Consider the following 9012-nt stretch of genomic DNA (forward strand, 5'->3'; position numbering starts at 1 on the left):
CTGCCATTTCTGCCACTTACAATCAGACCCCAGAACCAGGGATATACTTCCCTTCCCACCCTTATCTGGTTCCAGAGAGACCATTCCCTCTGTGACTCTTTCATTAGGTCTAAGCATGTGGGTGTGGGTGTGTGCACGGGGTGGGTATGAGTGTCTGTGAGAGAGTGTACATATATGTATGTGTGTGAGTATGAGTGTAATCGGGTATTAGTCTGTGAGAGGGTACGTGTGTGAGAGGGTGTGTGTAAGCATATGAGAGAAAGCTTGTGTATGAGAGAGAATCTGCATGAGCGTATGGGTCTGGAGGAGTGTGTGTGTGTGTGTGTGTGTGTGTGTATATAGTGCAATGGTGATCACCTGTAATGTGACATGAACCCAAGGTCCCAGTTGAGGCCCTCCCCATGGGTACCGAACTTAGCTATCAGCCTCTGCTCGGCCACTTTGCATTGTTGCCTGTTCCTCACACACACACCCACATGCACACATACACATATATTTTTGTGGGGTGAATTTGTACATGCAGAATTACATTTTATTTTGCTCAAAAACTGCATGAATCCATGTAAGATTCTGTAAATCCCTTTTTTAGATTAGAGTCAGTCTGAACATTGTGGCACAGACAGTCTCACACAGGGCAGCTCACAACATAAATGTATTATCTGGGCTGACATGGCTCCTATTGTTAAAGTTCACTTGATTATGTAACTTTAGAAAGTTCTGGGATTTACATGTGAAAGAACTGAAACCAACATGCCCATTCTAAAGGATGAGAGACTTAACAAACAATCCAGGACTTTTTCAATATATAATTTCAATGACATCACACTGTAAATCTTTGCTATAAATTCTGTGTCTTATGATCTTATACTCCTCAACTACCTGATGAAGGAGCAGTGTTCCAAAACCTATTGGACTATAACCTGGTGTTGTATAAATTTTAACTTTGTACACCCCAGTCCAACACCAGCATCTCCAAATCATCAATTCCCATAAGTTAAGGAATGCCTTATCATGAAAGATGATGATTTAATGGTGGGAGAATTCATAATCTTGGCAGTCCAGATTGAATCTGCCATGTTTGATTTGATGACGTCACACAGAATGTACCCTCCGATTCCTCTCTGCAGATCCAGCTTGTCCAACTATCTCAAATGCAAGAGTTACCAGAACTGAAAATTTAGCAATCTCATCAACAATTGCCCCAGTATGGTCAGCTTGCTCAAAAATTGCTGAAATTATGGACATTTTTGATTTGATTTGATTTCTTATTGTCATATGTACCAAGGTACAGTGAATAGTATTGTATTGCATGCTAACCAGACAAAATCACACCTTACAGAAGTATATCAGGATAATAGAACAGAACGTAAAGCATGGTATTACAGCTGAAGAGAACGTGCAGAGAAAGATCATCTCTAATATTTGAGAGGTCTCTCAAAGTCTACCAACAGCATGGAAGAAGTTCTTGAATTTGTTAGTATCTGTTTTCAAATGTTCATAATTTCTGTCCAGTAAAAGAGGGTGGAAGAGAGTATAGCTGGGGTGGGAGGGGCCTTTAATTATGTTGGCTGCTTTCCTGAGGCAGCAAGAAGGATAGACACAGCCAATGGAAGGAAGGTTGGTTTGCATGATGGACTGGGCTGTATTCACAACTCACTGTAATGTTTTGTAGTCTTGGGCAGAGCAGTTGCCATACCAAGTTGTGATGTATCCGGATAGGATGCTTTCTATGGTGCATCTATAAGAATTGGTAAGAGTCATTTTGGATAGTGCCCATCAATTTACATTACCAGGTCCATCTCAAGAAATAGGGTAATTTATGCTCATATTTGAATTACATTGCAGAGCTTTGTAGGTCATGGAGTTATCTTGAGTCTGCTATTAGTTACATGTACAATCAATTTTTAATAATCAGTCAGGCTCATTACATGTTTTTTTTAAGCTGGCTGAAAGTAACATGCATACATTGTGTAGGGCTCTGCTTTTGCTACCAAGATGAATTGTTAAAGTCATATATCTTTTCTGAATAAGCATGAACAAACATTTTAAAATTATAAAATAAACCAACTGTTTGCACACAGAACTTGGTGGGAGTCATTTATGGACAACTCAAAGGCACAAAACATAATAGGCAGGAGGTGCAAATCAGCAATATTTTTTATTGTTGTATTTGTCTCAATGCCTTGAGATTTCAGCTGGTCTGGATTCAAGGTTGACGGCTTCCTCCCAAGTCTGTCATATTGTGCCAGTACGTCTTGTCACTCTATTTTGCTGATGGGACAGGATATTCCTGGAGTCGGTGATAAAGGAATGGAATGTTGGCTGGAACATACAAGTCAGACATCAGACTATTGCTTAGCTAGTCTGTGATCAGATGTTAGTTATTAAAACAGCTTTCTTTTTAGTATAGATGGATGACATGGAATTGTTTTATCAAAGCCATAGCTTCAATGTTTGCAAATAATACAATGCTTGAAAATGCAACAAATTGCTCTTTTGATTTTGGCCATAGATGTTAATGAGAAGAATTGATGAAGCTAGATGTAATTGTGTCTGAATTTAACGCCAAGGTGACTGCTGGGTGGTCCATCTACATTTATTCTGGCAACATTTTGTTGTCATAGTTAATGCAACTGAGAGGCTTGCTAGCCATTTCAGAGAGTAGTTAAGAGTCAAACTCACTGGTGTAGATCTGATGCTACATTTAGGCATGCCTAGGTAAAAAAATCATAGAATCCCTGCAGTGAGAAAGCAAACCATTTGGCCCATCAAGTGACACCGAGCCTCCAAAGATATATCAACCCAGACCCACTCCCCTTCCTTGCATTTGCCATGGCTAATCTACCTAAGCGTGCACATCTCCAGATACCATGGGTAATTTAGCATGGCCAATCCACCTAATCTGCACATCTTTGGACTGTGAGAGGAAAATGGAGTACCTGGAGAAAACCTACACAGACACAGGGAGAATATGCAAACTCCACATGGTTGCCCAAGTGTGGAATCAAACCAGGATCCCTGGTGCTGTGAGGCAGCAGTGCTAATCACTGAGCCACCATATTGCTCATCAAAATGTCAGAATTCTTCCCCTAAAGCACATTAATGTTTACTTAATCAAATTAAACAGTCAACTTAGTGTCAGCAACATAGAAAATTCTTAGTTTAAATGGTGAGTAGTCATGTGGACATAAAATTAGCTAGCGTACAGAAATCAAAGTAGTGATGAACATTTGTTTTGCGATTGGAAGGAAGTCTACACTGTTTTTCCTCAGGGCTGACTACTAGAACTACTGCTCTTTTTGAGTAGTTTAATCATCTCAGCTTCTAAGCATTGGTATCTAATAAACTGTCATCATTAGGCAGAGGATCAAATAGGATGTGTGGGTAATAAAAGCCATGTGTGGTGCTGACTGCTGGAATGGCTAACATCTTATCATTTCAAAGCTGCACACCATGATCTATTTCACTAGATGCTGCCAGAGTATGAAGATCTAGAATCTCTTTCAGAGAAACATATGACAGAAATTGTGCACTCACCGCTCCATGCCCGGCCTTATATGAAGGAGGTGAGCAGTGTGGTCCTGGAAAGGGCTGCTCACACACTCAAACGACTGCCGAGTTCAACTTCTGCTTCCTTCCAGTGAGAAGCTATCCTATGTCCTGAGCAACAAGTGAGCAGGTCGGTGGCTACAGTTCCCAATGAATCCACATCGAATGCACATGTTGCTTGCCCACAACACCAGCAGACCTTTGACAGATAGATGATTCTGATAAATGTTAGAAAGATGATGGATATAACTTAATTATGGTGAGGTCTGCACATTGTCAGTCTTACTTGTATGGATCTAACTTGGTCAAGTGGCAGCTTAGGCCTGATCAAGGGCTTATGCCCGAAACATTGACTCTCCTTCTCCTTGAATGCTGCCTGACCTGCTATGCTTTTCCAGCACCCCACTATTCGACCCTGGCAACTTAAGCCTAATCAGCTGACAATTGATCTGGCTTCAGTGGATGTGTTCCATGTCTTGTAAGAACCACAGTATGATGATGACCTGCTATCAAAACCACTTGAATTTAGATTAGTTTCAGTCATGTAGTCAACTACAATCAGTCTTGCAAGAGTAGACAAACCGCTAAGTCACTAACTTTAGGAGATCCAATGGTCACCTGCAGCTTGATTGTCCTGTTTGTCAAAGATATACATTTTGAAAATTTCATATGTGACTACATTAACTTTAAAGAAACAAAGAACAACAAGTTGAGTTATTAAAATTGTTAGATATTAAAAATAAAAACAGAAATTGCTATAAAGGTTCAGCAGGTCTAGTAGCATCTGTACAGAGATGTTAATGTTTGAGTTGAATGACCTTTTCTCAGAACTGCCTGACCTGCTGAGCTTTTTCCAGCAATTTCTATGTTTGTTTCTGATTTACGGTATCCGCAGTCCTTTTGGTTTTTAGATATAAAAATAGTTTGAACTAGCTTCACATTAACTTGGAAGCTGAAGGAATAAAATGGAGAATTCTGAACCCTTCTGTAAGTGAGGCTTGAGATTGTATGGACACAAATATTTGAAGGTGTTATGACAATCGAGAGATCAATAAAAAAATCTAAATAATCAAAATCGTTCCCTCTCAACCTAAAATCACAACATATCAGTATGAAGAGGTTATGGTAATCCTTTGTGTAAACTGGAGCATTGTTCAGTTCTGAGCACCACACTGCCGAATAGATGTTAGGGTCTTAGAATGCCGAAGAGATTTACTGGAGGCATACTAGAGATGAAAGACTTCAATTCCGTGGAAAGATTGAAAATCTGGCCTCATTCTTTTTAAAACTGAGAAGCTTAAGAAGAGATCTACTGGCAATGTTCTGACTTATGAGTTGTTTTGATCAAGATAAACTGTATCTAGTGGCAGAAAAGCAGGTAAGTGAAGAACACATTTTTAATTAATGACAAGATTGATTGGTTGAAAGAAAATGAGGACAGAAAGGAAGGAACATTTTACAGAGCAAGTTGTGATTTAGAATGCGTTGTCTGAGCGGGAGGTGAAAGCAGATTCAATGGTAACTCTCAAAGATGAATTGATTAATCCTTAAAGTGTAAAAAAAATCTTGTAAGGCCTTGGGGAAAGAGCAAGGCAATGGGATTAGTTGGATTGTTCTATCAAAGAAGTGGTATATCCTACTTCTGTGCTATGCCACTCTATGACTTAAAATGTTCTCAGCGTCAGTGAGAAGTAAAAATGAAACGCAATAGAAGATTTAATTTTACTATGACTTGTAAATAACATTACATCATATAAACCTCAAAACATTACACAATAGGCTGCATTTACATTTATAACCATTCGCTTACAGGGAGGGTTCTACATCTGTTGTGTAGAGGGTAATGAGAGAAAAAGGGTGGAATTTTCTTTTTTTTGTGAACGCCTATTTTATAGTTACTCACAAACTATTAATAATTGAATAAAGAATCAAAAAGTTTGCTTGTGAAGAACGTTTTCCTAATTTATTTCTGTGTTGAATCGAAGCCCTGTGACAGATGTGACAACATTTGATATTTATAGTGCAACGTGGAATCAGCCAAATAATCCAGCTGCATGCAACTCATACTGAACTCAGAGACAGTAGAGCTCTGTGCATAAATTCATCCAAACAGCTGAAATTATTAATATCTTTTAAAGTATTGACAGCAGGGCTGATTATGCCCCAATGTCATGAAGGAATAACGTATTCATTGCCAGCTGGTGTACTCATGCTCCTAGGTAATTTTCAACCCATCTTAAGCTCTGCTGCTACATTCTAATTCACACCAGGTTCCATTCCATTGAACCTACAAGTCCAGCAAGTTAAAAGTGAAACTCCTCAACCTCCTGTTCAATCCCGTAGTAAGATTAGATCTGCACTCAGGTTAGTAACAGAACGGAATTCCACAGACACAGCTCTCAGTTCCATGTAATTTTACCTCTCTATGACATAGCCCTTATCCACACGATCAGTATCTGCTCTTAGAGTAAAAACATAGTTTACTCTTTACTTCACAATCCACCCTCCCCACAAATTCACTCTTCCCACAAACTATTAACATCATGAACTATTTTTCCTCCAATGCCTATTCCTGACAACCTCCAAGTCACCTTCATCAGAGTTATCAATCTCCAAATGCATCCTCAGCTCTCTTGGGGAATGAGTAATGCGTATTTGCTCCTTTTGTGTTCTCTTGGAAGGTAAGCCCATTGGTGGAGCAGGAAGACAACTTCTTATGACAGCTAGTTCCTAAACTGTGACACGTACAGACACATAGGTATAACAGTACAGGAGATTAATAATGAAAAAAACTGATTCAAGAAGCAACACTCCACCACTAAAACATTCAAAGTCCCTTGAAAAGGATGATGATGAAGTAGGATACACTCTCTCATTTCTTATTAGTTTGCTAGTGACTCTAGCGTTGACTTTAGGAGTCAAAAACAAGAATGAAGAACATTCTGGAGACAAGGAAATGAGAACGTTTCAATCACCCTCAGACTAAAGATTTTTCTTTCCGTAGGTACTAATCACAGGTCCACATTGGCTTCAGCACTAGGCTATTGTGAAGCAAACAATGGCATTTTTGGTATTTCATTAGATAATAGGAATATATATTTATCAACAATAGAATAAACTTCTGGACCAGATCTTCAGCAAATTGTGCATAGTATACTGGCTTGCAGAATTACTTGAAAGGTAAATCTTATTATCAAGTATCTTCTCAATAAAAATCTCATTAATGACAGGAAGACAGTTAGTGTGAGTCCTTCAGACAATGGCTCTGTAGCTTGATTTTGCAATGTCCAGGAACCCTGCATCGCCTGATTCTACCTCCTTCCGAAGATCCACAAGTCTGACCACCCTGGCCGACCCATTGTCACAGCATGCTCCTGCCCCACTGAACTCATCTCCACCTACCTCAATACTGTCCTATCTCCCCTAGTCCAGGAACTCCCCACATACGTTTGACACACCACCCACGCCCTTCACCTCCTCCAAGACTTCCGTTTCCCCAGCCCCCAGCGCCTCATCTTCACCATGGACATCCAATCCCTCTACACCACCATCTGCCATGACCAGGTCCTCCAAGCCCTCCGTTTCTTCCTCTCCCGATGTCCCCAACAGTACCCTTCCACTGACACTCTCATTCGTTTCGCTGAACTGGTCCTCACCCTCAACAATTTCTCCTTCGAATCCTCCCACTTCTCCAGACCAAAGGGGTAGCTATGGGCACTGTGTGGGCACCAGCTATGTCTGTCTCTTTGTTAGCTACGTAGAACAGTCCATCTTCCGTAGTTACACCGGCACCACTCCCCACCTCTCCCTCTGCTACATTGATGACTACATCGGTGCCACCTTGAGCTCCGACGAGGAGGTTGAACAGTTCATCAACTTCACCAACACATTCCACCCCGGCCTTAAATTCACCTGGATCATCTCTGACACCTCCCTCCCCTTCCTGGATCTCTCAATCTCCATTAATGCCAACTGACTTGACACTGATATTTTTTACAAACCCACCGACTCCCACAGCTACCTGGATTACAACTCTTCCCACCCTACCTCCTGCAAAAATGCCATCCCGTATTCCCAATTCCTCCCCCTCCTCTGTATCTGCTCCCAGGAGGACCAGTTTCACTACAGAATACACCAGATGGCCTCCTTCTTTAGAGATCGCAATTTCCCTTCTCACGTGGTTGAAGGTGCCTTCCAACACATCTCATTCACATCCCACACCTCCGCCCTCAAACCCCACCCCTCCAACCGTAACAAGGACAGAACCCCCCTGTGGTCACCTTCCACATTACCAACCTTCGCATTAACTACATCATCCGCTGACATTTCCGCCACCTCCAATGGACACCACCACCAGAGATATATTTCCCTCTCCATCCCATTTCCATTTTCCACAAAGACCATTCCCTCCATGATCACCTGGTCAGGTCCCCGCCACCCAACAACCCATCCTCCATTCCTGGCACCCTCCCCTGCCACCACAGGAATTGTAAAACCTGCGTCCACACCTCCTCCCTCACCACCATCCAACGCCGCAAAGGAGCCTTCCATCAAAGTTTTACCTGCATATCCACCAGTGTCAGTTATTCTATCCGTTGCTCCTGATGCGGTCTCCTCTACACTGGGGAGACTGGACCCCTCCTCTCAGAGCACTTCAGGGAACACCAATCAACCCCACCGCCCCGTGGCCCAACATTTCAACTCCCCCTCCCACTCTGCCAAGAACATGCAGGCCCTGGGTCTCCTCCATCGCCACTCCCACACTAGCCGATGCCTGGAGGAAGAACACCTCATGTTCTGCCTCGGAACACTTCAACCCCAGGACATCAATGTGGACTTCACCAGTTTCCTCATTTCCCCTCCACCCACCTTACCCCAGTTCCAACTTTCCAGCTCAGCACTGCCCTCATGACCTGCCCTACCTGCCAATCTCCCTTCCCACCTATCTGCTCCACCCTTCCCTCTGACCTATCACCTCCATCCCCACCCCCATTCACCTCTTGTACTCTTTGCTACCTTCTCCTCAGCCCCACCTCCCCATTTATCTCTCCACCCAGGAGGCTTCCTGCCTCTATTCCTGATGAAGAGCTTTTGCCCAAAACATCAATTTTCCTGCTCCTCGGATGCTGCCTGACCTGCTGTGTTTTTCCAGTACCACTCTGATCTAAACTTTAAGCTCAGCAGTCGCTTTCAGGTAGTTACATTTTCCCAGCTCTTATTTTAGTTTTAATGTTTCCAAGATCCATATGATGCTCAACTCTCAGATCTTCCAAGTCATAGAGTCATAGAGTCAGTCTGCTTTAATTCCAGCAAAGAGATACTTCTTTGCTGAATTGTCTAATCAGACTCAATCTGTTTGGTTTAAACTTTCAACAAAGCCTGATAGTTAATTGTCAATCATAACGAACTTGTCCACTTGCCAACAAATCAGCACAATCCTTTATGACAGCATAAATGTTGATT

The sequence above is a fragment of the Chiloscyllium punctatum genome, chromosome 11, assembly GCF_047496795.1.
Source record: "Chiloscyllium punctatum isolate Juve2018m chromosome 11, sChiPun1.3, whole genome shotgun sequence".
Classification (NCBI taxonomy): domain Eukaryota; kingdom Metazoa; phylum Chordata; class Chondrichthyes; order Orectolobiformes; family Hemiscylliidae; genus Chiloscyllium; species Chiloscyllium punctatum.